This window comes from Pinus tabuliformis, chromosome 4_1 (genome assembly GCF_031772625.1).
Source record: "Pinus tabuliformis cultivar Carrire ecotype Pingquan chromosome 4_1, CPIR1, whole genome shotgun sequence".
In the NCBI taxonomy this organism is placed as follows: domain Eukaryota; kingdom Viridiplantae; phylum Streptophyta; class Pinopsida; order Pinales; family Pinaceae; genus Pinus; species Pinus tabuliformis.
Genome location: NC_142303.1, coordinates 513,495,892 through 513,519,967, shown reverse-complemented (window position 1 = coordinate 513,519,967; position 24,076 = coordinate 513,495,892). Strand labels below are relative to the sequence as shown.

The following is a 24,076-nucleotide window of genomic DNA, read 5'->3' as shown; positions in this document are numbered from 1 at the left end:
GGGGATATACCAAATGTTTATACATGATTGAAATATAAATTATTACATCATCCTTCCCATGCATAGTGGGGTTACAAATTACGTATTTTCATGACCTTTACATCAAATGATATACATGAAATTTATAACAAGTACCAACAATCTAAACAAGACCATGATAGTCATCAGCAACTATCATACACCATATATGATCTGCACCATCAGCATCTGTCAGCAACATCAAGATCAACAACCTCTATATGTCCATCATCAAATGAGTCACCTGAATCAAAAAACTATGTGGATCAAGCAATATAATTATCTTCATGTACCATAATGCCAACAATGCATTATTACAAGAATGTGCTCCCCTTGAACCCGTGCCAACTATTCACTGTCAGATCTGATCATTGCAAATATCAGTAAGAATCATCAAGACATCATCATCAATCAGATATATGTCAAGTCATCAACAACTTATGAGGGCCAAGAGAACTACTACATATTATCAACAGATTGTAATCATCATCAATCAAAACAGAGAAGATATTTGATAATTGACTGAACCATATCAGACCCCTTTTTCTAAGTCTGTCCCATTGCGTTTTCCTCAAACCAACATATACGCGACTGTGCAACTTCGAACTCGCATATATACACAACTTGTCTTTATGAAAATTGTGTATGAGATTTAGAACACTGAAGTTTCACACTTTCAACTCCCCTTGAGTTTGTTATGTCTATAGATTGTGCTATGCCACATCTTTTTATTGTACTTACTTCTTCTTCCATATCTTCAAGTGTGATGATGTTTTCTCCTTTTGGTATGGTGCCCGAAATTTGCTCCTACATTCCTTTGCTATATGTCCAAATTTCTTACATGCATCACATCTTACATGTTTCATATTCCTTCTATAGCAGTCAATGGCTTTGTGACCAAACATATTGCAAGAAAAACAATATCCCTTAAAGTACCTGGAAGTTGATGATCTTTCTCTATGATAGTCTTGAACCATTCTACTTCTGAATCTTGCTGTAACATGTCCAAAATTATGACATATAAAAAATTCAACATTATTCATCGGAGGAAATAACCAACTATCACTTCCTAGTTAGGAGTAAAAGATTTTCTTTGAAGACTTTATTTCCTTGGTTGTTGATGGGGTTGACATCTCATCTTGTTGAGAATTTCAGATTTTGCAGTAGAGTTCCTTGCCTCATCTTGAGAGCTAGATTCACCTTCAACAGATTCATGAAAACCAAGACCATTTTTGATGGTAGGAGACCTTTGACTACTAAGAATATTATCAAAATATTAGTACTATATTGAAATCATAACAGTTTATCCTTTTCTTCTAATTTACCTTTTAAGATATTTACCTCAACCTAATATTGTTCTTCCTTTTCAAGATATTGCTTCTTAATGATTTCTTCAACCTTTCTTCCTTCTTCCACTTGTTGCCTTAATTTGAGAATCTCATTTTTCTTTTCTTCATCTGCTTGAGGTAGTTCTTCATTCTGCTTATTTGATTTTTCAAGATCTTCTTTTGGAGAGAGGATCTTAGCTTCAAGACTTTCATAATAACTAGACCTATCTTTAAGTCTATTACTTGTTGTACTCTTTTCATTTACTTCATTTCTTAATGATGTCATTTCATCCTGCAGCATTTGACATTGATCTTCCTTTTCCTTGTACTGAGCTTTTAATCTGGTAACTTCTTCTCTGAAGGCGCACTCCCTTTTGTTAAATAGATCTTATTGATCTTTGATTTTATCTGTGAGTCTTTTAAATTCTACCTCTATGTGTCTTTCACGATCACTTTCAATATCTTCAACATTGCTTGAACAGAGAAAAGTATCACCAGAAGACCAAAAATTTGTACCTGATACTTCTTTTGTTTGTTCATCTTCAATCTGAGGTGATTCTGAATCTGAATACTTAGTTCCATCTAATGGCCAATTGTCTCTCCTATTGTCACTGTTCCTTTGAGTTGTCTTCTTCTTTTGAGGTGCTTTCTTCTTTAGCTTCTTTCCCATTATTTCTATGGATCTCCTTCAAGCGATCAAGCTTCTGCCAAAAGACCTTCTCTAATACCAATTGTTGGAAATAATACTAGGGGGGGGGTTGAATCAATATTTTCAAATCAATAACTTTTTCATTTCATACTCAAATTTATATGCGCTACTTCAATGAAGGTAACTCACGTGTACACGCAAAGGGCAATGAAGTATCCTTAACCAGGATTAAGATGAAGAAAGGAAGGATGATCAATAACAAAGGGCAATGAAGAATCCTTTACTATGGACCAAAGGGGGGGTAAACTACGGAAGTAGGGGAGCAATTAAGAATTCCCAGACCAAGATAGTTTAGTAGAAAACATATAGAAAGTAAACAGTTGAAACGGAGAACATTTAAGCTAGTTCTGAGATATCATTCCTTGTGTAATTTACAGATTTCATAAGAGACACATATGAATATTTATAACATGAAGAGAAAACAATATTTAAACATGAAGAGATAATACTTATTGGTTCCAATTGTGCACAAAAATCTAGTGAAATGTCCTTAGCTTTATTTCATATCTAGCAAAGCCAGTCTAGTCTTGAGTACAATAGCTCCTTGGCTCAATATAAAATGTCTACAGAAATGTATTTTAATCCACGCTAATTACTTCAATTTGTGAATATCTATGTAAACTTTGAAACGGGAACTGATACTGTTACATGTTTCATAGAGATAGAAAAAAAGTGACCTGATTTTGAAAGGGGTGATGCAGAACACACATGTTTTTTTTAGAGCATAGTTTTTGGCACTTTAATTTTTTTTATGTACATTACGTTTTAGAATGGTAGTGATTTTCATGCTGATTTTAAAAAGTGGGTATTCTGCATCAGACCCTTTTTTTAAAAGACCTATTTTTTGACTTTAAATTTTCTAATGTATGAAATGTAAATAATTATTTTGTATATTTAATCATTTTTGAAGTGGTCATTTTCTTCATATTTTCTTGTTTTTTATTTTAATTTTAGTTTTTTTGTAGTGAGGTTTCTATTGTTTTTCATTTTTAAATTAGAAGGTCGATATTTTGAATTTTCGATATTCTACATATTTATACATCCTTAATTAATTTTTCAATCCACATGAAATAATTGTTTCTAAAAAACAATATTTTTTAACAATGGACATAAAAATAACCATTTTTAACATAAATATAACTAAAAAACTACACGTTTTGATAATTTTTTGCTAGAATTGACATGTCAAAATCACAATTTTTATACAAAAATTTTAACTAAAAATGGTTAAATAATAGTTTTTTTAATGAATTTAATGTCAAAAAAATAATAATAATCACTTTTTTTTCCAAAAATAATGATTAACTTAAAAATTAATGCGAAAATCACATATTACAAATATTGAACGCATAACAACCTTAATTGAGTGTTTATTCTTCTCATAAAATGTCAAAGTCAAAACATTGCAAAGCTTGATTTCCAAGCATAACTTAAATTTAATCAACAATGTCATGTAATCCAAACTCTTCATCCTCTAGAGTTTCATCATTGTCTTCTTCCACAATATTTTCTGCTTCCTTTTGCTCATTTCCTCTTCTAATGGATCTTTGATGTCTGTGAATCTCCCAATGTATGTCTTTCCAAACATTCCATGTAATGGTGGTTGGGGTTCCTTTGCCTTTTTTGCACACGTGATTCACTAAAGTCCCCTTTCTTCAACCCCATTTCTTGCATTGCATCTAGAAGAAATTGAAGAGCATTAATTCTTTGCTAATGAAATTGCATTGTATTGGATCTTTTTCAATTGCAATGCAATTTCTTCCTTTTTGAAGGCAACGTGCTAGTGTTGTACATAATTATCAAGCACAAAAGAAATAATGAAGTAAATTAGTACAATGACATATAAATTAATAAATAACATACTAAAATTCAATTCCATATAATAAAACTTACCTGAGCCAGAAAATAAATCTAAAACCTAATCTCCTTCATTTGATTGTCGCAAAGACATGGCTAAATAAAGCTCCTAAATAACATTGGGTTACATTGTTTAAGTGCTCAAACGGCTTGATCAAGCGCTTAAAAAGGGCTCAATTGAGCAATCATTTTTTCCACCCAAACGTGCCATCTCTTGCCAAAAAGTGTAACCCAGCTCCATGCTTTCACCCTTATAGATTATGAATTTCTAACAATCTATATCCTAATTATTATTATTATCCAATTTTATGGTCATATCCAAGCCAAAAACCAAATTGGTGTATGAAACCCCCTTGTTTGTGGGACAAGAGACCCACCTCCATGCAATGATTTTATTATTGTCTACGAACTATTCTAACCCCTTCTAGTTTTTGAACCTATGACCTCTTAGGAGGAAACACATGCTCTTAACCATTAGGCACTTAACCTGAGATGCCTCATGTTTAACTCTAATGTTATAGGAGGATTTTCTCAATAACTCTATCCAATAATTGGACCTCACACACTCTATTGACCTCTAATTTCAGTTCTATGGCATTTCAAAGTTTACCCTCCAAAACTCATTTAAGGCCATAAATCACACTTAATATTGGTTTACTATATTTGTGAAATTTCTAATTCTTTATAACTAATAATTTAATTTAGGTTGTTGTTTCTAAAAGGGTATGGCCCAAAGCTTAATTATGTCCAATGTCACTTCATAATCTAATGATATGTAAGAAAGATCGCTTCCACTTGAATTAATAAGACACTAGAAACCTCACATACTCAAAACAAACCTATTGAAAACCAATTTGATTCAATAGACCTAGTCAAAACAAACATACAAGAGAATGTAAAAATGAACATTTTATCATGAAAGGCTGAAATGTTTAGAAATTTACCTTCCTAATTTTAGTTTATTAAGCATAGGTCACTTTGTTAAATATCATAGTCTAAAAATAAAATAAGTAACTTGCACCTAAAACTTACATTGAAAAGAAACATTAATACAAATGATCCAATTTGAATTGAGAACAATAGTTTATTATAAGGAAAACAAAAAGAACAAACCCTTCTAATTCTAATTGAAACGAAGAGAAAATTTCAATATAAAAAACTCAACACCCATGTCTAGATACATTATCACTTCATCTCTTTGGGTACAAATCAAGCACTGGAGAAAATCTTTAATATAAAAACTTGAGCACCCATATATAGATACATCAACACCCCATCTTTTTGAGTAAAAATCAAGCACTCCTCTTTGTACACTAAAAAGGAGGGATGAATCAATCTATCTTGGTTTATGAGGAGCAATGAAAGGAATTTTTTTTATAATCTTCTAGTTTAGATCGAATAAATAAAAAGGTCTAATAACTAATCATTTAGTTTGGGTTGTTGTTTCTAAAATGGTATGGCCCAAAGCTTAATTATGTCCAATGTCACTTCATAATCTAATGACATGTAAGAAAGATCTCTTCCACTTGAATTAATAAGACACTAGAAACCTCACATACTCAAAACAAACCTATTGAAAACCAATTTGATTCAATATACCTAATCAAAACAAACATACAAGAGAATGTAAAAATGAACATTTTATCATGAAAGGCTGAAATTTTTAGAAATTTTCTTGAATAACTATTTCAAATACCATTTTAAGAAAATATTTTCATTGATTCTGCTCTATGCAAACGATTGACAGAATATTAAACTATTTTTTGTTGCTGCTACTGCAGTAGTAGCTTTAATGTCTTTGGGCAAAGAGGTAGGAGGTCAAGGCACGTACTGAATCAAATGGGGAAAATTGAGAATAGCAGAGTTCCCTTTCAGAGCAAAAGTTGCATGTAATCAACAATTCAGTATTATATAACGGGGAGATATGTTGCTTCACTTCATATATTCAACATCTGTCTCACAATGTGATGTGAACTGTGTTCAGTGGATTCACTTGAAGAAGCCATACACAATATCATTACATCTTCATGGTGACACTTTATGTTGATCATTTAATCAATATTGGGAGTAGTGTTGAACTTTCTCTCTTACATTTCTTTTGAGTAGTGTTAACCTTTCTCTATTACATTTCGTAGATGGATGCAAAATCTTTCTCCCTCGAATTAAATACGATTTGTCCCACATCATATTCATTAACAGTGAATTTGATTTAAGAATTAGATGTTTTAAAAGTTAGAGTTATTTTCAAAATGCCATAGAAAAAAATTTGTATGTTTACTTCAAATTATCTACAGAGAAGAACCTTAATCAAGTACATATATCAATTCCCAAACTAAAACAATAACTCTGATGTCGACTGGTGGTGGGATCCAGTATTGCAGCAATAATGTTGCAACTCCTGGGACTCCCTTCTTTACTTTTATCAATCTAGTAGTTCGTAACAAACTTGGAAGCGACGGTGATGTATGCACAAGTACTAGCTCTTGTTGCAACTGTCACTTGGTCAGCTGGCACAAGTCCGCTAGGAGCTTAAGCCAACTTCTATGAGCTCTGAGAAGAATCTTTTTAACTGATGGACAAAAGCTAACTCAAAGAAGGCTGATCTACTTGCAGAAAGAAACTGGGAAACTGAAAGGAAACATAAACCCTAGCAAACCCTAATTTTACTAGCTAGCCCTACTGATGCAATAAAGAGGATGGAAGCTATTGAAAGAGATGTCATTGACTTCTAGGAAGGTATAATGCATGTGTCTAAGCTACTTCTACAATAACATCTGGAAAAAAAAAAAAAAAAAAAAAAAAACATCTTTTTGTATTTTTGAATAAGTTGCCAGAATTATCATGCATGCGATTTAATTGTTTTTTACTGTGCAGAGGTGGATTGGCGAGAGGAAATGCTTGGAGGAGGTCAGGAAGGTTTAGAGAGGGCCTAAGGGGTCCCTAACACCCTTCCAGAGAGTTTCACAGAGTTTGGCTATCAAGAAACCTCATTCGTGAGCTTCTACAAGAAGTCTGCAGGGGTTCTACAGGATGTTCTGGAATTTCTACAAGATGTCTGTAATTTTCTACAGGATGCTCAGAAATGGGATTTTGGAGGATGGATGGAGAGAGAAAGGTGAAGGAGTGAGTATGGGGGTAGGACAGGGGTGTGAGGAGGTCCAGGACTTGGTGGATGGAGCTGAGGAGAGATGAAGATGGTTGGATTTGTTCCAAGAGGAGTGAAGCAATGTTGCAAAAAAATTAGGGTTATGTGAGCAAATGTGGCAAACGTGAGGAAAGAATCCACATTATGGGATGGAGTATATGGGATTGATGGAGTATGGGCAGATAGAGAAGTGGTACGGGTGATATGCAAGTTGTTTTTCCAACTGAACCAACGAAGACTTGTAAAATCAGAGACCTAGTTACGTTGACCTAATCTGATCTAGCTAACAGTAAAGAGAATGAACAGAAGTTTATTTGCACTAAAACCATGTATACCAACTATGCAGCGAAGCAATCAAGACTCTGAACATGTAACCAACTTCTGCAAATAAAAATCGAACACTAATGATTGCATGGCGAAGCAAAGGCTGTGTTTTTGTTGGCAGCAAGGTTACCATGATCCCAGCTCTTGATCCCACTGAGGGAGAGGTGAAATCAGAGGTGCTTGATGGCCTTTTTCTGAAGCTTGTCCCTATTAATAACCTATCAACTCAATCTGAACATCAAAAGTATTTCTAATCATCAACAGTGACCTAGATAATCAGCAAGATTTTAATCTACTTAACAGAAATTATTTTGCAAAGACATAAAAAGAAAATAACAATACATAAGGAAGCCCTGGCACTTGGGTTGGGCCCAACCCCAAGAGCTACAGGCTCCTATAAAGAACTCAGAGCTGATGCCAAATAGATTGCCTTTCATTACCCAAAAATAATCATGTCACAAGAAAGTTATACAACAGTAGCTACAAAAACGAGCTGAGATAATGATAGCACTATAGTGCAAAACCCAATAGTTCCAAAAGTAAACTACGAAGGCTGAGGCCTTCCTATTTATACACTACGAGGGGCCCAGCAGCCCTCCTTAATTCAAGGGACTCGGCTGTTCAAACTGCCAGTAAACAGTCACTCTTCCCAAAGCTGCTCCGCTGCCTTTAGGATTCGTTTTGGTGGCCTGTTGAGCTCCGAGTTAAGGGTGGAGATTTCAAGGAAGGGCCATTAATGCAAGAGACAACCTCCCTATGAATCCTCACCCTTGCTTCCTCATGCTTGGTTGTCACCTGGCTCATAATTGCTTGGCTTTGCTCCAAAATTTGTCCAAAAAACCTTAAATAACCACGTATTAGCCTCCTTGGTAAAGTGACCACCCTTATTCGTTCAAATAACATAAACATACTCAAAAAACATGCATAATCTATGAAAAATGGTGGATTGATCAAGGACAATTAGGCAAAATGAGCCCAATAAGTTACCCAATTCGAGGCTCATCAACTGGCTCGATGGAGAAAGATAAAACAGGGTTACACATTAAGTCAACCGAACACCAAAGATGTATGGGAAAACAACACTATTAGATCCTCACTCAGTGCTAATAGTTAGGAAGATGGTGTTGATTTTAGTTTATATGGCACCTCAATTTATGTTCATCCAGAAATGAGTTAGAAATCATACATGACTTCCTTAAACTATCCAAAAGGATATATGAATTTTTATTCTTACACTTCATCTTCATGAAGCAACATATTTGGAATACCCTTGTTTACTGGAAATCGTCTACCAGTTTCAAGGCAAATTAGGGCACCTTCTTCTAGGTGCAATTCTAAAAGAGCATGATGAAACTTGTGCAAGAAATCATCATTTTCTAGCATATTTGCATCTGCTTGTTCTGGGAGATCATTGTCATCCATCTTCTTTACTGCATCATGGAGAGCCTTCCATTCGATCTTTGGGAATATATGCTTCAAGAAATCAGGGTTAAAGGGAACCTCCTTTGTGACAAAATTCTCAACTTCCAACTCTAAAGGAAACCCCTTCGTCACTCCCCTAACATTATAGGATAGCATATTGTGTTTCAAAAGCCTCATCTTCACCAATTCTGAGAACCACAAAAAATGCCCAACCAAACTAGCACCTTGAAAAGTAATTCGGCTGGCCTATGAGAAAAGCAGAAACTGAGCCTGTTTGATCTTTCCTACTCTCTTCGTGACAACATAGTGATGAGAAAAGAAGCATTTCAAAATGCCATAGAAGGTCATTCAGGAGTGAAAGGATGCGCACATGGGGCGATTTTGAGAATCGCTAAGTGGTGGGGCAATTCTCAGAATCGCCCCACTTATCAATTCCCAAACTAACACAATAACTCTGATGTCTACTGGCTCAATGGAGAAAAATAAAACAAGGTTACACATTAAGTCAACCGAACACCAAATATGTACGGGAAAACAACACTAGTAGATCCTCACTCAGTGCTAATAGTTAGGAAGATGGTGTCGATTTTAGTTTATATGGCACCTCAAATTATGTTCGTCCAAAAATAAGTTAGAAATCATATATGACTTCCTTAAACTACCCAAAAGGATATACGAATTTTTATTCTTACACTTCATCTTCATGAAGCAACATATTTGGAATACCCTTGTTTACTGGAAATCATCTGCCAGTTTCAGGGCAAATTAGGGCACCTTCTTCTAGGTGCAATTCTAAAAGAGCATGATGAAACCTGTGCAAGAAATCATCATTTTCTAGCATATTTGCATCTGCTTGTTTTGGGAGATCATTGTCATCCATCTTCTTTGTTGCATCATGGAGAGCCTTCCATTCACTCTTTGGGAATATATGCTTCAATAAATCAGGGTTAAAGGGAACCTCCTTTGTGACAAAATTCTCAACTTCCAACTCTAAAGGAAACCCCTTTGTCACTCCGCTAATGTTACAGGATAGCATATTGTGTGTCAAAAGCCTCATCTTCACCAATTCTGAGAACCACAAAAAAATGCCCAACCAAACTAGCACCTTAAAAAGTAATTCGGCTGGCCTATGAGAAAAGCAGAAACTGAGCCTATTTGATCTTTCCTACTCTCTTCGCGACAACGTAGTGATGAGCAAAGAAGCCTTTCAAAATGCCATAGAAGGTCATTCAGGAATGAAAGGATGCGCTCTGTGATTTCTCCACTTAATTTCATATTGGTTGCCCAGTAAGCATTGTTTGGGGCGATTCGTAGTAGATGGGGTGATTCTGAGAATCGTCCCAAACAATGCTTAAATTTTACATGCTCATGCAACATGCAATTCTTTTCACGAGTCAGCCATCGTGTTTTGAAAATTTCAGTGCATTATTTATTTTGAGCGGATAGCCCTACGAAAGATCTGTGGTTAACGATGACCGAGGCTCCATGATTATGGTTATATATTATGGTATGCTCTACTTTGGTGCTCTGCCTAACACCTCTACTCTGACTGTGGGTAGACTATTCTGAGATTCGAACGTGTGAGGTATTCGGCTTCTTGCAATAGTGGTTGAGGGGTTCTAGACCAGGGTCGAGGTGCATTCATAATATCTGCCAGCTTGGCTAGCAAGGATGTTGTGGATCCATGGCTCTCAATTTCATGTCGATTCTAATTCGATTACTTACTTCTTCATTTTCCTACATTCTACACAAACAAATGCTGCAACACTCCTCCTCCACCTCTTCTGATCTCCCTTCTGCTAAGTACTTGAAAGATTTCAATGCGGCTATTTGTTCATCAGAGAGGTCGAGACTTCGCCGGTCATCATCGTTCAATTCATGGACGAAGACGATCCTCCAAGTCAGAGGAAAAAGATCACGGCAAACTTCTTTGATTAAGTAGATGAGTAATGCTATTGCGAAGAGTACTACTGCAATTGTCGAAGAGCTAACTAATACCTGCCACTACATGTCCATAGTTACTTGATTTCTATTTCCAGATGTATAACGTGTCTCAGGTGGTGATTTTTTTTTTTTGAAGAATGTCCCGAGTTGATCTTCTCTAATTTATCAATGAGGTACGTGTTTTATATCCCTCAGGCATTTTCAAGACCAATATATAAGCCGACACATATTCTCGGTGATTTTTTTTATCTTAAAATATATTAAGTGTCCCCATGGGGTTACATGGACTTTCAATGTAAGTTGTAACTAAAATTCACTGTCCCTGTCTAATAATATTAGACATTAGTTGGAGGTAACATTGATAAAATTATGAGCTCAAGATTTAAGTTACTATGGTGAAGATAATATAGAAACTTCGGGTTTTCATATGGTCTATCAATAGTGTTATTTTAGTTCATTATCATTCAAACAAGGGGCTGTTAAGTTTGGTGTTATCCTTGTCTAAGATATTTAGATGAAAATTGATCGAGATTAGGTTTTTACCTTGATTAAGAAGATTTTTAAAATGATTAAGTATAAGGGAATGGAAATAGGAGTAGTTTTTAAAAGCAAAATCCAAGTGTGTTTTCTAGTCAATTCATCTTTATCTAAGATATTTACATAAAAATTGATTGAGATTATGGTTTTCACCTTGATTAAGAAGACTTTTAAAATGACCATGTTAAGCATAAAGGAATGGAAATAAGAGTAGTTTTTAAAAGCAAAATCCAAGTGTGCTTTCTAGTGAATTCATGAAAAGACAATAGATGAGTCTAAAATATTTGAAACGCTTTAACAATAAGGTTATAGTTATGGTACAATAATATATTTTTAGTTAATTTTATTAGGAATTCACAAGAGATTAGATATATTCGTTTAACATCGAAAGCTTTTTATTTCAAGGATTAAGAAATACTTCTTTATTATATTAATTTATCCATAAAGGTCATTTACTTTTTAAAAAATAAATTTTGTTACTTTCACTTTAGGTGTGGTTTTTGATCCAATGGGATTGTATAGATCTCGAGGTAATAGACTCCTTAAATATGACTCAAGGATTTCTAAAAGTATTCTTCCAATATTAATGAGTTTCTATGTCTACAATGTAATCACCACAATGAAATAATAAGCATTTACTACCAACTAGATGTTCATAGCCCCATAAAAGGTTTTTATATCCCTCGTTACTTCCCCCATTGGGGTGCTTTTCATTTATTTTATTTCTCCCTTTTCTTTTATTTAGACGTGAGGATGGGTAACATCTAATTAATAATAGTGGGGGAAGCAACACACTGAATAACCATATTAATAGGGGTGTCTCCTTATATTGGGTGTAAATTCTTGACCTAATTGACTTTTTAGAATTGTTGCCAAGGGAGATGTTTTTATGCTACTGTTAAGATATTCGCAGTGAATTTGATAAATGTAATCCTTTCTCAATGGTAATTGATGTTAATGGAGGTCCAAACTTAGTTTGCTCATTTTGGTTGTGTTTCCCATTGTGGTATTAGCGTCTATGTGCTCCTCATGACTCACCTGCAACAAAATAAGACAAACACAAAATACCATGTAACTATATTTAAAACGCCATCAAAGTTATTATAGTGGTTCATAAGATGACAGTGATAGTGACCTTCCTTTAAAGGTTTGGAAAGAAATTAAAATAGATTATTATTATGGCCTTAGATACTCTAATCAAATTAAATCTAGTGGTCATAGGTAGCTCATCGTATTTTCCCTAGATGTGGGGTATGATTTCACTGATGATGCATTATTAGGATTGTGATTGACACTAGAGTTATCTTCTGGGAACTTGCTTGTTTTTTCCAATTATTTCATTCTTGAGAGAAAATCCTTTGGCATCTAGGTTTGGGATTTATTGATAGTAAATGAAGTTATGCTACCTTCATTTCTCGGGAACACATTTATGAGGGAGTAACAAGGTTCTTGAGGTGTAACTGAGTTGCTTTAGAACAAATGAAACTTGCTTCTGGGATTCCTTGTGAACTTTTTGTGAACATATTTTATGGAGAGGGTGATCAGTTTAGTGAGGGTCATTAGAGGAGATTCACTGTAATCTGACTCCAATTCCTCTTTTTAGCGAAATCCTGGCCTCCTATGAATTTTTCATGCTCAAAATTAAAATAAGGATAATCAGGAAAATGTGCTTGATGTGATATGGTAAATTTGTCCATCTATGTTTAGGTGTAATAACCATGGCATGTAATGGTTGAAAACATGTTGAATTTATACTTAGGAAAGAAAAATGATATTATACCAAAAACATTAATTTGTTTTTTCCCTCATAAACAACTTTGTTTGGCACATAAAAATTTGGTTTTACTAGCATTTTTTAAAAAGTTTGAAAATTGACCCTAAAAAAAAAATCAACGTTCCAGTATCATCACTTTTTCATTTTGAAGCTATATTTTGCACGAAAATTTCGTAACAAATTTCGTATCACTGCCATTTTTAAAACATGTTCAAAATTGACCCCTAAAAAATAAAATCATCATTCCAGTATACACACTTTTTGTTTTTAGCACTGTTTTTGATGTTTTTTTGGCGTTTTTTGGCCAGAGTTCTCATTTTGAGTTTATAGTTCCCGTTTCAAAGTTTACATTGTTTGAAGTATTTATACAAAAAATGCTACAAAATATCTCATAACAAAATGAGAATTATTCTAGGAAACTGAAAATATCTTCAACACGAAGATAGAGACAGATGGAGAACTGTCTTCTTGTTGCCCCTTTTATTATGACTGTGCTGGATGTTGTAATTTGGATTTGGCTCTTTCAGTTGCTCTATTTTTGTGTTCTTGAATCACTTTCTATCTTCTACCTACTGATACTCTTTACCTATTCTACTTTGACTCTGTCTTACCTATTTTACTCAGCAGCCATGTTTTACCATGTAGATTTACTATAGTGACTTTATAGTAAATCTATAAGTTTTGTCCACCATTCACTGTCAGGTAAATTCATTCTTATCATCTTTCTATATATTTCGTTAGCTTCTATATACTTAGAAAAATTTGGCCTGCTGGTAAACAAGTGCTTTACCTCATGCTCTATGTAAAACAGATTTTCAAGACCATCATATAGTACCTTTCCAGTGGGCAAAGATTTCACCCCTGGAGTACTAGCTTGGTTTCTGGCTAGCTTGTTTAATCTTTCAATATAATCCTCTTGAGTCATCATCTTGTCATGTATTACCATAGGATTGGGAAGTCCTTTTTCTCTTAAGATGCCATACTTTGTCATAAACCTATCAATGTCTGCTTGGACACCTTTTCTCTAGATTTGGCATCAGGTTCCTTTTGGTGAGAACCTTCTTTATTTCAATGATGGTTGTTGTTCTATCATCAATTTCTAGTTCATCAAGTTGGTACCTGTTTCTTTTGTTTAAAAATGTGATCAATAGGTTGGTTGCTTCAGGCATATCCCCCAATTCTACTCTTGTCCTATGGACTACCTTTGTAGCCACTTTTACCAATTCAGTTTGTTCAAAAATAACTTGAATAGAAGGCCAAACATCATTGATGGAATCAATGATGTTGGCCAAAAGAATTTCTTTCATGTCTCCCAGTGGCTCTTGCAATGTCAAGTCCTTTTCAAGGACTTTTATTCTTTCTACCATTCTTTGGTTCTTCTGAACTTCTTCCTTTTGTTGTATCTAGGCAAGTTTACAATCAGTATCTAGATTTGACACTTTTTCTCTAAGTTTCTTAAGTTCAGTGGCCTGGATGCTCATTTCCTCCATGCCCTTTACTAATTCAGCTGTTTGTTCTATGGAAGTACCTGTGCTTGTAGATGCCCCCGTGCCTGCTGATGTCCCTGTTACTGGCAAAGTTGTAGCTAGTAGAACTGTGGGTGCTAAGGAAGCAGCCAATGTGGAGGGTACTACTGTAGAGACTATAGGAATTCCAGTCTGAGAAGTGGTGGCCAACTCACTCTGCTTAGATTGTATAAAATTATCTAGTTCTTTCTCTGTCTCTTTTAATTGCTCATTCAACTTTAGGACTAAGTCCGTAAGCTCTCCCTCCTTCTGAGCTTCAAACACTTCAGTTGTCTGAGGATGATGTAGAGGGGGAATCTTGAGTTGCTTCTTCAGTGCAATTATGTCATCATTTTTCTTTTTGATAAGCTTTTATGCAGCTTTCACATCCTTGGGATCATGTCCCAGTTCTATGATCAAGTCCTCTAAGGACTTTATTCTAGTGACATTGGCCTGTGAAGAGGCCTTCTCCAACTGGAATTGTGCTAATATATTATTCAGTGAATTCTGGAGTTGGTGGGCTGCAATTGCCTTGCTGGTCAAGGTGGAATAAACCATTCCACCAATCTGCTTGTGTAGTTCTATTTGGTCAATAGGATGAATATCCTTTGCCAATACTTCAAAGTTTGTTTTCAGATAATCTTCCATTGATCTGGGTTGCTGTGTGGTTGGCTTCAAAAAGCTCATCTGCATCCTACCTTCCTTTATGTCAAAGGCTGACATTAGCCTTATTTGATTTGTTGGCGCCATTTTCAGGTAGTGTGCATAACTTTGGGCCTTTAATATTTCATTTCTTGCCTTGATTTCTTTGTATTTTTCTTTAATATCTTGGCTCTGGCCAGTAGGAGCCCTGAAGGAGGATACTTCCACACTTTGTTGCCTTTATAGCATTTGAGCCTGTGAGGTGGAAGGTTCTTGTGTACCCCATGAAGGAGTGGTATGCATGCTTTCTGCTCATGTAGTTCCCACTGTCTCCTCAGTATACTCCTATTCTGAAAATGGGTTCAACCTTTGCCTCTTGACATAATTTTGGGCAATAGGTCTACTAGAAGGAGTGGCCTCTTCTTTGTCTCTTTTAAGATTCCTCTCCTCATTTAGAGGAGTCTGTAAAATAGGGGGATTTCTCATGATTTGTTCTGGTTGAGCAATTTCTTCTGAAATCTCAGGCTGTTCTGATTCTTCTGGTTGCACTGAAGGTCCTTCTAGTTGCTCTGATGCCTCTAGTTGCTCTGAAGGTCCTTCTTCTGCTGTTTTCCCACTATGTCCCTATGACTTCCTTTCAAATTGAGTTTCTCCTGACACCTGTACAAATGAATCCTCATCAAGTCTTATATCTAAATCAATCAATGCATTATTGACATCAGTTTTTGTGCTATCCCAGTCTACCAAAGTGTTTTCCACCCATTCAAGCTGATTTGCATACTGTTCAATTTTAGGGATTCTATGGTGGATATAAGGAGATAATTTTTTCTTTGCCTCCTATTGCAATATAACTCTAAGGGGTCATAATTCTAGATGAAACTTTGTTTCAATCTCAACCTTTGGAGGATTTCCTGTGCTTCCTTCCTTACTTCCCTACTATTACATATGAAAGGGCCAAGCTAATCTTTTATCCTAAGCTGAGTTTTCTTCTTGGCTTTCACAAAATGCACCTCATTTGAATTGATCATTTATCTATATTACTCTAGGGAAAACAATCTCATAGGGAGGTATCTAGGCAGTTTGTAGGGAGCCAGCTCACATTCATAGATTCTGAATTCCGTGTGGGTTTGGTACAAGTATCAATCCCCCACTCTATATTGTTTTGATAACTGAAGGACCCTCCTGATGTCTGCACTGATTCTGGGGGGAGGGCTTCCTAATAGCACAGTTGTCACTGGGTATAGAAAGAGATCTATGAAATCAATATAAGAATATTGAGAGTCATATTGGTGGATTAATTAAGTCCAGAAGACCACAAATCTAGGGTTGCCTCTGGTATCAAGATTTTGGAGTGCGATTGGGAATTTGTCAGCTTGATAATACAGGAAAATATGATATAAAACTGAAGAATATTTGAACACTCTTTCATTATCCAACCTCATGAATTGATCATGCATTTTATTAGCAATGAACTTAGCATAGTCAAACATGATGGCTGGTGGTTGCCTAGGAGAGTAGGTGGACATAAAGGCTATGTTGATTTCATCAACAAACTCACTTGTAGTATAACCTAACACATTGGATATCATGTCTATGATGTCTCAGCCAAGGTCAGAGAATATGGTACATATGTATGGTGGAGAATCCTTTGGAATGTATTGTTCTTCCCTGATAAAGGTCTGGTATAACCGAGCAAGTTTCATTGAGATGAGTGTAGGGTATTTGTTCAGCAAATCTCCAACAGAAAGAGGGGTCAGGCGTTGGTTTGGTTGTAACCGTAGCATTTCATTAATGGACTCAGTAGTGATGGTAAATAATACAGACTGGTCAGGGGTCCTCACTACCCTTTGGCTAGAATCACAATTCATATCGCATTAATGGATAATCTCTGGGACGATATGGACTCTAGGGAACTAATATTTGGGTAAACCCGACTCCCAAATCCATATACAGTATGCATGGTTCAGGTACTGGACTCTATACTTGCAGTATAGTTTCAAAGGGGATTCATGGATAGAGGTATCTTTAATCTGAAAATCTTTATCTGCTAGTGGGAGATGATCTAAATCCTTGTGAGGAGTAGAAATGGGCATGACATTCACTGTAATTGGGGCTGCCATCCTTGGTTCTTATGGATTCAAGGACGAGGGCAAAGGGTTTTTAGTGAATTTTAGGAAAAAGTCTAATTCAGGTATTTTGGAGTCACCAGGAAATTTTATTACTAAATTACTAAGGAATTGGAAGCAATTTAGTCCAAGTTGTGGAGAAAAATAGGGTTTTTCAGTGAATTGGGATAAATACCTAGTTTCGGCTTTTGACTGAGTAATGGCAACTATGCACTATCTGCAGGAAGCGCATGGGTTTGCAAGGTGGTTTGGAGTTCAGCAGCTTTTGTAAATTGGCATTTGGATGTAGGTTGATGGTTGCAAGTACTTTGGTGCTTTCATGGAGGTCAAAGTGCTCTTTTTGACGATAAAACAAAAAAAATGCGTTTTTAAGTTTTATTCGTAAAGTCAATGATTTTGGCAAGTACACTGGGAAAAGGACAGTTGGCGTTAGGCGGGGAATGTGACAGTTTGTCGTTTATCGGGAGGCGATAAGCGAGATCATATCACACCACTTTCGGGATAAAGTGGTTTTTAGGTTACCCAATGCCATTCATCGGGCGCCATGTATTGGCGGGGTGAATAGTGAAACCACCCATATCGGGTGGGTAAAGGTCAGCCTTTGGAGGACACCCGATATGAGTATCGACCGTAGGATCTGAAGGGGTTAGATTGCATTTTGATCAGGGCGATGATTTGATGTGAGGTTTAATGGAGGGGTCCGATGGGGTTTTAATGAGCAGAAGGATTAATTAACTGAGGATTAGGGAGGTTTAATGACGTCATGAGGGATTTCATTGGTGGGGATAGACTATTAATTAATCACTGATTGATTAATTAATTTCTTTATTCGGTGGTGGGTTGAGGTTATTAATTAGTCATTGATCGACTTAATTAATCCCATTAATTGGTTTATTAATAAGTTTATGTTTCAAACTTTGGGGCGGGATATTATTAACATATAGGTTTTAATAAAACATACGGGAAAGGGGTATTTTTTGGATTCAATAAATAATGTTAGAAGTCAATATGAAATGAAAGCGGAAAACAAAGTGCGCTAAGTATAATGTAAGTTGAATTTATTTGCTTTTCACATTAAACATTATAACTTAGGCCAAATGTGCATTTGTGGGTTTTTATGAAAAAAGGGTTTTGCCTAGGGGGATCACTTTTCCTAGGCAAATGGGGATTTTACCTTAGGAAAAGGTATTTCTTAGAGGAGGTTAGTGAATTATGGGGGGGGTGACTGTTTATAAGGGGCTTTTAGTACTTAGACCCTATAAGTTATTGGGTCGAGGGTCTAGTCCCTCCAGAAGTCAGAGAAAAGTGTTGAGCCCCTTTAACTTAAGGTTTTAGGTACTTTTGACTTTTCTTATGGGAAATTAGTAAAATTAAAGGTAAAATGCATGGGGAAATTAATCACTTGACTTTGTGTACTTTGGTAAATGCTCAATTATCATCCATACTTTAGAAATTTGATGATGAAGGTAAATTATATGATCTTATCTAATCAGTCATCATAATTTTGCAACCATCCAACTACTTACCCATCTACTCATCCTACCATTTTTCTACTCTTTATTTGGGTGCACTTAAGCTAGCAAACCCTTATCAAAACATTTTTCTTTTCTTTTACAATATAAATCTACCTAAGTCTATCCTTATTATATCCAAGGGCTCAAATTAAACTTTTGAGCTCCTTTTATTTACTCTACCTATCCACTTATCTACCAAGATTAAATAGTTTGGTCAGATTTTATTCTCTATCTCTAAGCATAAAATTCAAAACATGGAATAACCAAGATTAAACTGTTTGATTACCATGGATTGTGGCATGAATAACAAGTTGCACACAATCATTATTATTCAGAAAAGTAAATAGTAGAGGCATTTTGACTTGCACACTTTCATGGTCTTTTTGTTTTAGGGTTCATATTTTCATCTTTTTTTACCTTTTCACTCTTTTTGTCCTTTGATTTTTCTTTTAGGACACATCGTCTTTACATTTTTTAATTTATTTTTTTTTTGAATATGGAAAACATTTGCAGGAAGCAAAGGTATGTGCATATTATATTTTTAACCTAAGATATTCAAAAATTATGACACCTACTGGTATAGGAACATAACAGTGGCTCCACTTGGGGATGGCATTTCCTAGTGAAATGTCAAGAACTAGTAGATCAATGGCCTTCTGAATTACTATGATCTTACTCTGCAACTTTCCCTTTTACTTTGTTGCTTTATTGATATTTATGATAGTGAAACTTTTGAAGCTTAGGGCCTTCTCTTCGCGCTTCAACTCCAAAATTTACTATCCAATCAACACTAAACTTTGTGAAGGAAATATTATGTATAGGTGATTAGTGAAATTAGTGACTGGGATCTATATAGTGCTTAAGCATTCGACCATTGGTTGGGCCTCCTTCTACTTCTACACCATCCAATTCTTTGAGGAAATAAGCATTATTACCTCTGAAAGCATAAATAATGTAAGGACCTTTCCATAGGAAGTCAAACTTCCCATGTTTACCTTTATCCTCCCTTCATGAGTCCCATTTCAAAACTTTATCTCCTAGATAGAAATCTTCTGCCTTGGTTCTTTTGTCAAAAGCTTTCTTGATTATTTCCTACACAATTTGGGACCTGATGTACACTTCTTCCCTAGTCTGCTACAAGTGAATTGTCCAGTTGATCCTCCTTTGAATATAATTTGGCTCAACCTATGCTTCTTGGAGTGATTTCATCAATGGGTCTCCCAAAGAAGATGGGAAAGCAACCTCCATTCCATATACTAGCTAATAATGATTGGTACCAATGGATTTCTTTGTGGTCAGCCTGTCTGCCCACAAGGCATTAACTAGTTTCTTGTTCCAGGTTTTCTTGTTATCTTCCAACAATTTCTTGATGATATTCATTAAGCTCTTATTGGAAGACTCTGCAAGTCCATTTCCTTGGGGATAGTGGGCTATGGAGTTACCAAGGGTTATGTGATATTTGTTGCAAAAATCAATCATCCTCTTTGATTTAATGGCTTTTGCATTATCTGTGATGATTTTGGTGGGGCAACCGAACTGGACAGAATTTTGGCCTCAAGGAAACCTATTATGATAGTATCAGAAGCTTGTCTTGAGGGTATGGCTTCTATCCACTTTGTAAAATAGTCTGTGGTAGTCAAGATCCATCTATGTTGGGAAGAGGAAGGGGGATGAATTTTTCCAATGAAGTCAAGACCCCACTATTGAAATGGTGTTTCAGTAGATATAGGTTTCAAAGATAATGGCAGTAGCTTTCTTTTTCCTTCAAAAATCTCACATTTGTGGCATGAGGTTACAAACTTCTTCACATCAGAAAACAGAGTGGGCTAGTAAAAGCAAACTCTTAAGATCCTATTGGTTTTTGTCTTCCAATAAAGATGTTCCCTGCAGTCACCTGCATGAAACTCTTGCAATATTTTGTCAGATTCTTCCTTTAATAAACAATTCAGAAGGATGCCTTCATGATTCTTCCAAATTAAAGCATTGTCAATTATGCAAAACTTCAAAGATTTCATTTTTAAGAACCTACTTTTAGTCCTGGATAACTCTAGAGGAGCTTGAAGATTTTGTAGAACGTATATAATGTTAGCATACCGTGGTGAATCTATAAAGGCCTGGCTGATTTGTGGAGTGGCCATCTCCTTTTCGTTATCCAATTTTGCAATGAAATTTATGTCTAGGGCCTGATAGTTTGATTCAGCCATGAGCTTGGCTAAACCTTAGCCTTTGATCAATTTTGTAGGTTTAATTTCTAAATCATATTCTAATATGGTAGCTATCCACTTCCTTCTCTTACCATCAGGTACATCATGTGTTAGAATGTCCTTGACTACAACATTGGGAACATAAGCTACTATATGGGAGTACAAGATATAAACTCTGAAATCTTTAATAGCTTTAACTAGAGAAAAATATTTCTTTTCCATTATATTATACTTTAAAGGTGCATCTCTCATGGCTTTACTAAACAAGGCTATTGGTTGTTCAAAACCCTAATCAGTTTTCTGCAGTAGGACTGCAGCAATTGTATGTTCTGAGGCGAAAGAAAAAATGATGAAATCCCTATCAAACATTGGACTGATGAGAATTGGAGTTTGCATTAAGGCTAGATTTATATCTTCAAATGACTTTTTAGCCTCTAGAGTCCATTTAATAGTCGAATCTTTCTTTAACATGTTGTTTAATAATCTAATCAGTTCAACTAAGTTAGAGATGAATCTTCTCAAAAAGTTTATTTTGCCTAAAAATGCTTGAAGTTCTTTGATGTTCCTAGGGTGTGGTATCTGCAAAAGGGATTCAATTCTTGTTGGGTCAATTCGGATACCATCTTTGGAGATAATGTGGCCTAGTAATTTCCCCTCTTCCAACCCAAATAAAGATTTTTTAGGATTCAAAGAAATTCCATACTTCTTGCACTTAGTGAAGACCTGCCTAAGATGATCCAGGTGTTGTTGATCTGATTTAGAGAATACTGTAATATCATCTAGGTATATTACCAGGAAGTCATGGATTTCCTTAGAAAATACTATGTCCATTGCTCTTTGAGAGGTGGCCCCTGCATTTTTTTAACCCAAAAGGAATTTTCACATACATGAAAGTGCCCCATGGTGTAGTGAATGTAGTTTTTGCCTAATCGTCTGGGTGGACTAGGATCTGGTTATAACCAAAAAGCCCATCTAGCAGTGAGATTCTGGTTGAACCTACTACCCTCTGCAATATGTGATCCATTTTAGGAAGAGGATAGTTATCCTTAAGTGAAACTTTATTCAAATTCCTAAGGTCAACACACAGCCTAATTTTTCTAGTTTTCTTTCTTGTAGGTACCAAATAAGAAACCTAGTCTGAGAATCTAATTGGTGCAATAATATTAGCTTCATACATTTGTTTGATCTCTTTTTCAATGGAAGGCAATAGAACAGGGTTAATCCTTCTAAGCTTCTATCTAAAAGCCTCATGGTTTTCTTTTAAAGGAATGGTGTGTTGTACTATGTTGGTATCATAGGACTTAAGGTCCTCATAATTCTAGGAAAAAACATCTTGGAATTCTTTTAGCAGTTCTATGTATTTCATTTTTTCATTGGGAGGTAATGATTTTGAAAGTTTCATTAGTTTGGGATCTTCTTTAGAGCCTATATTACATTCCTCAATGTCTGATTTCAAGGGTTCCATTTTAGGCTTTTTAGGAATATCATTTGAATCAAATAAGTCCTCCAAAGGAGTTAATCCTTTAGGCAAAAAATTGTCTTTAAGATTGATGCCCTCAGATTCTTCATCAATTTTCATTTGTTTTAGGTTTCGAATACCTGATTTTGTAAATTTTGTGGGGTGAAGTCTATCTATTTGATCATCTTCTACTTTGTTAATTTCTACTTCATTAGTGTAATCAAATCTAATGCTATGTCTGTGTCTATGTTTCTATTTACAAATTCATCATCTAAAGTCAAAAAATTGTTAATTTGTTGATCATTCTCGAATGCTTGTCAGTTCTTTAAGTTGTCAGGAATAGCAGGTCTATGCCTAACCTCAGCAGTGTACTAATGGTTGGGTTGAAATGGCAATTTGCAAGTACTAGCAAAGATGGCTAAGTTGTGAGCTTGCATGTTGTGTTTTCTTGGGATGACAGCAAGCTTGGTTTCTAAAAATGTATTTAGTATTTCTATGAGTATCCCTCTATAAAATCCTAACCTAGGATCCCTAGTCATATAAATAGCATTAATTTGTTTGATTACCAACTCAGAATCTCCCATAATAGAGACTCTTATGGCTCCTAACCTTTTGACCAGTTTCAAACCTAACAGAAGTGCTTCATATTTGGCCATGTTGTTTGTACATTTAAAGTTCAATCTGTAGGCATGACCCTCTGAATGATCATTTTCTAAGTTGTAAATCCATACACCTGCTCCTACACCTAGTTTGTTGACTGACCCATCGAATTCAAGATGCCAAAGAATTTCATGTTCATAATTCTTACTGTCTGGGGGTACAAAATCTTCTTTGACTAAGGTATCTAGGTCATCTTTATCATCTAAAATCTCATGAATTTGGACATTTTGATTTTCTTTTAATACTGCAATTTCTTTTGGTTCTACTATTATGTTATTTGAAGTGTCCTCTTGATTAGATTCAGCATTAGAAAGTATGAAAGAATTAATATCAAAATGTACTGAATATATAGGAAAGTTTTGAGGCCTCTCATGGGTACTCACTACATACATCATCAGAGTCTCTCTATACAGTTTCTTAGGATGTCCAAAGACTGATATGGTAGCATACGACATGTCAAGTTGTAGAGATCCCTGGAGTTTAGAACCCCAAGATCTAGACAACAACATACCATACTTAGGTGGTATATCAAAAACAACTATGTCCATAAGAATGGTCTTAGTAGGGTACTACACTAGGGAAACACACAAATCTTTTATAAGTCCTAGGCACTTAACTTGGCTTGAATCAAATGAGAACAGGTCTTTATAAGGTCTAGTGATATCCAAGTTTAGCTTCTCCATAACATATTTAGGCATAAGATTGTGCGAAGCTCCAGAGTCTAGCATGGCATTATGTAGGATTTTATCGTGGATGTTTAGGCTAATGTAGAAGGGTGGTATCCCTCCTTCCACTAGCTTTCCATTAACATCAGGTCCGAAAATTAACTCAGGTGGATCATCAAATAGGTTCACATAGTCTTCATTCTCAACGAATTTTAAAGATTTACTTATTTGAGATCTGTAAGT

The 24,076-nt window shown here is 35.4% G+C and overlaps 2 pseudogenes; both read right to left on the bottom strand.

Moving 5' to 3' along the window:
* Positions 1-8,611: 8,611 nt before the first annotated feature.
* Positions 8,612-9,024, bottom strand: LOC149176825 (multifunctional methyltransferase subunit TRM112 homolog A pseudogene; annotated as a pseudogene).
* A 467-nt stretch (positions 9,025-9,491) lies between these two features.
* On the bottom strand, positions 9,492-10,001 carry LOC149176824 (multifunctional methyltransferase subunit TRM112 homolog A pseudogene; annotated as a pseudogene).
* Positions 10,002-24,076: the final 14,075 nt, after the last annotated feature.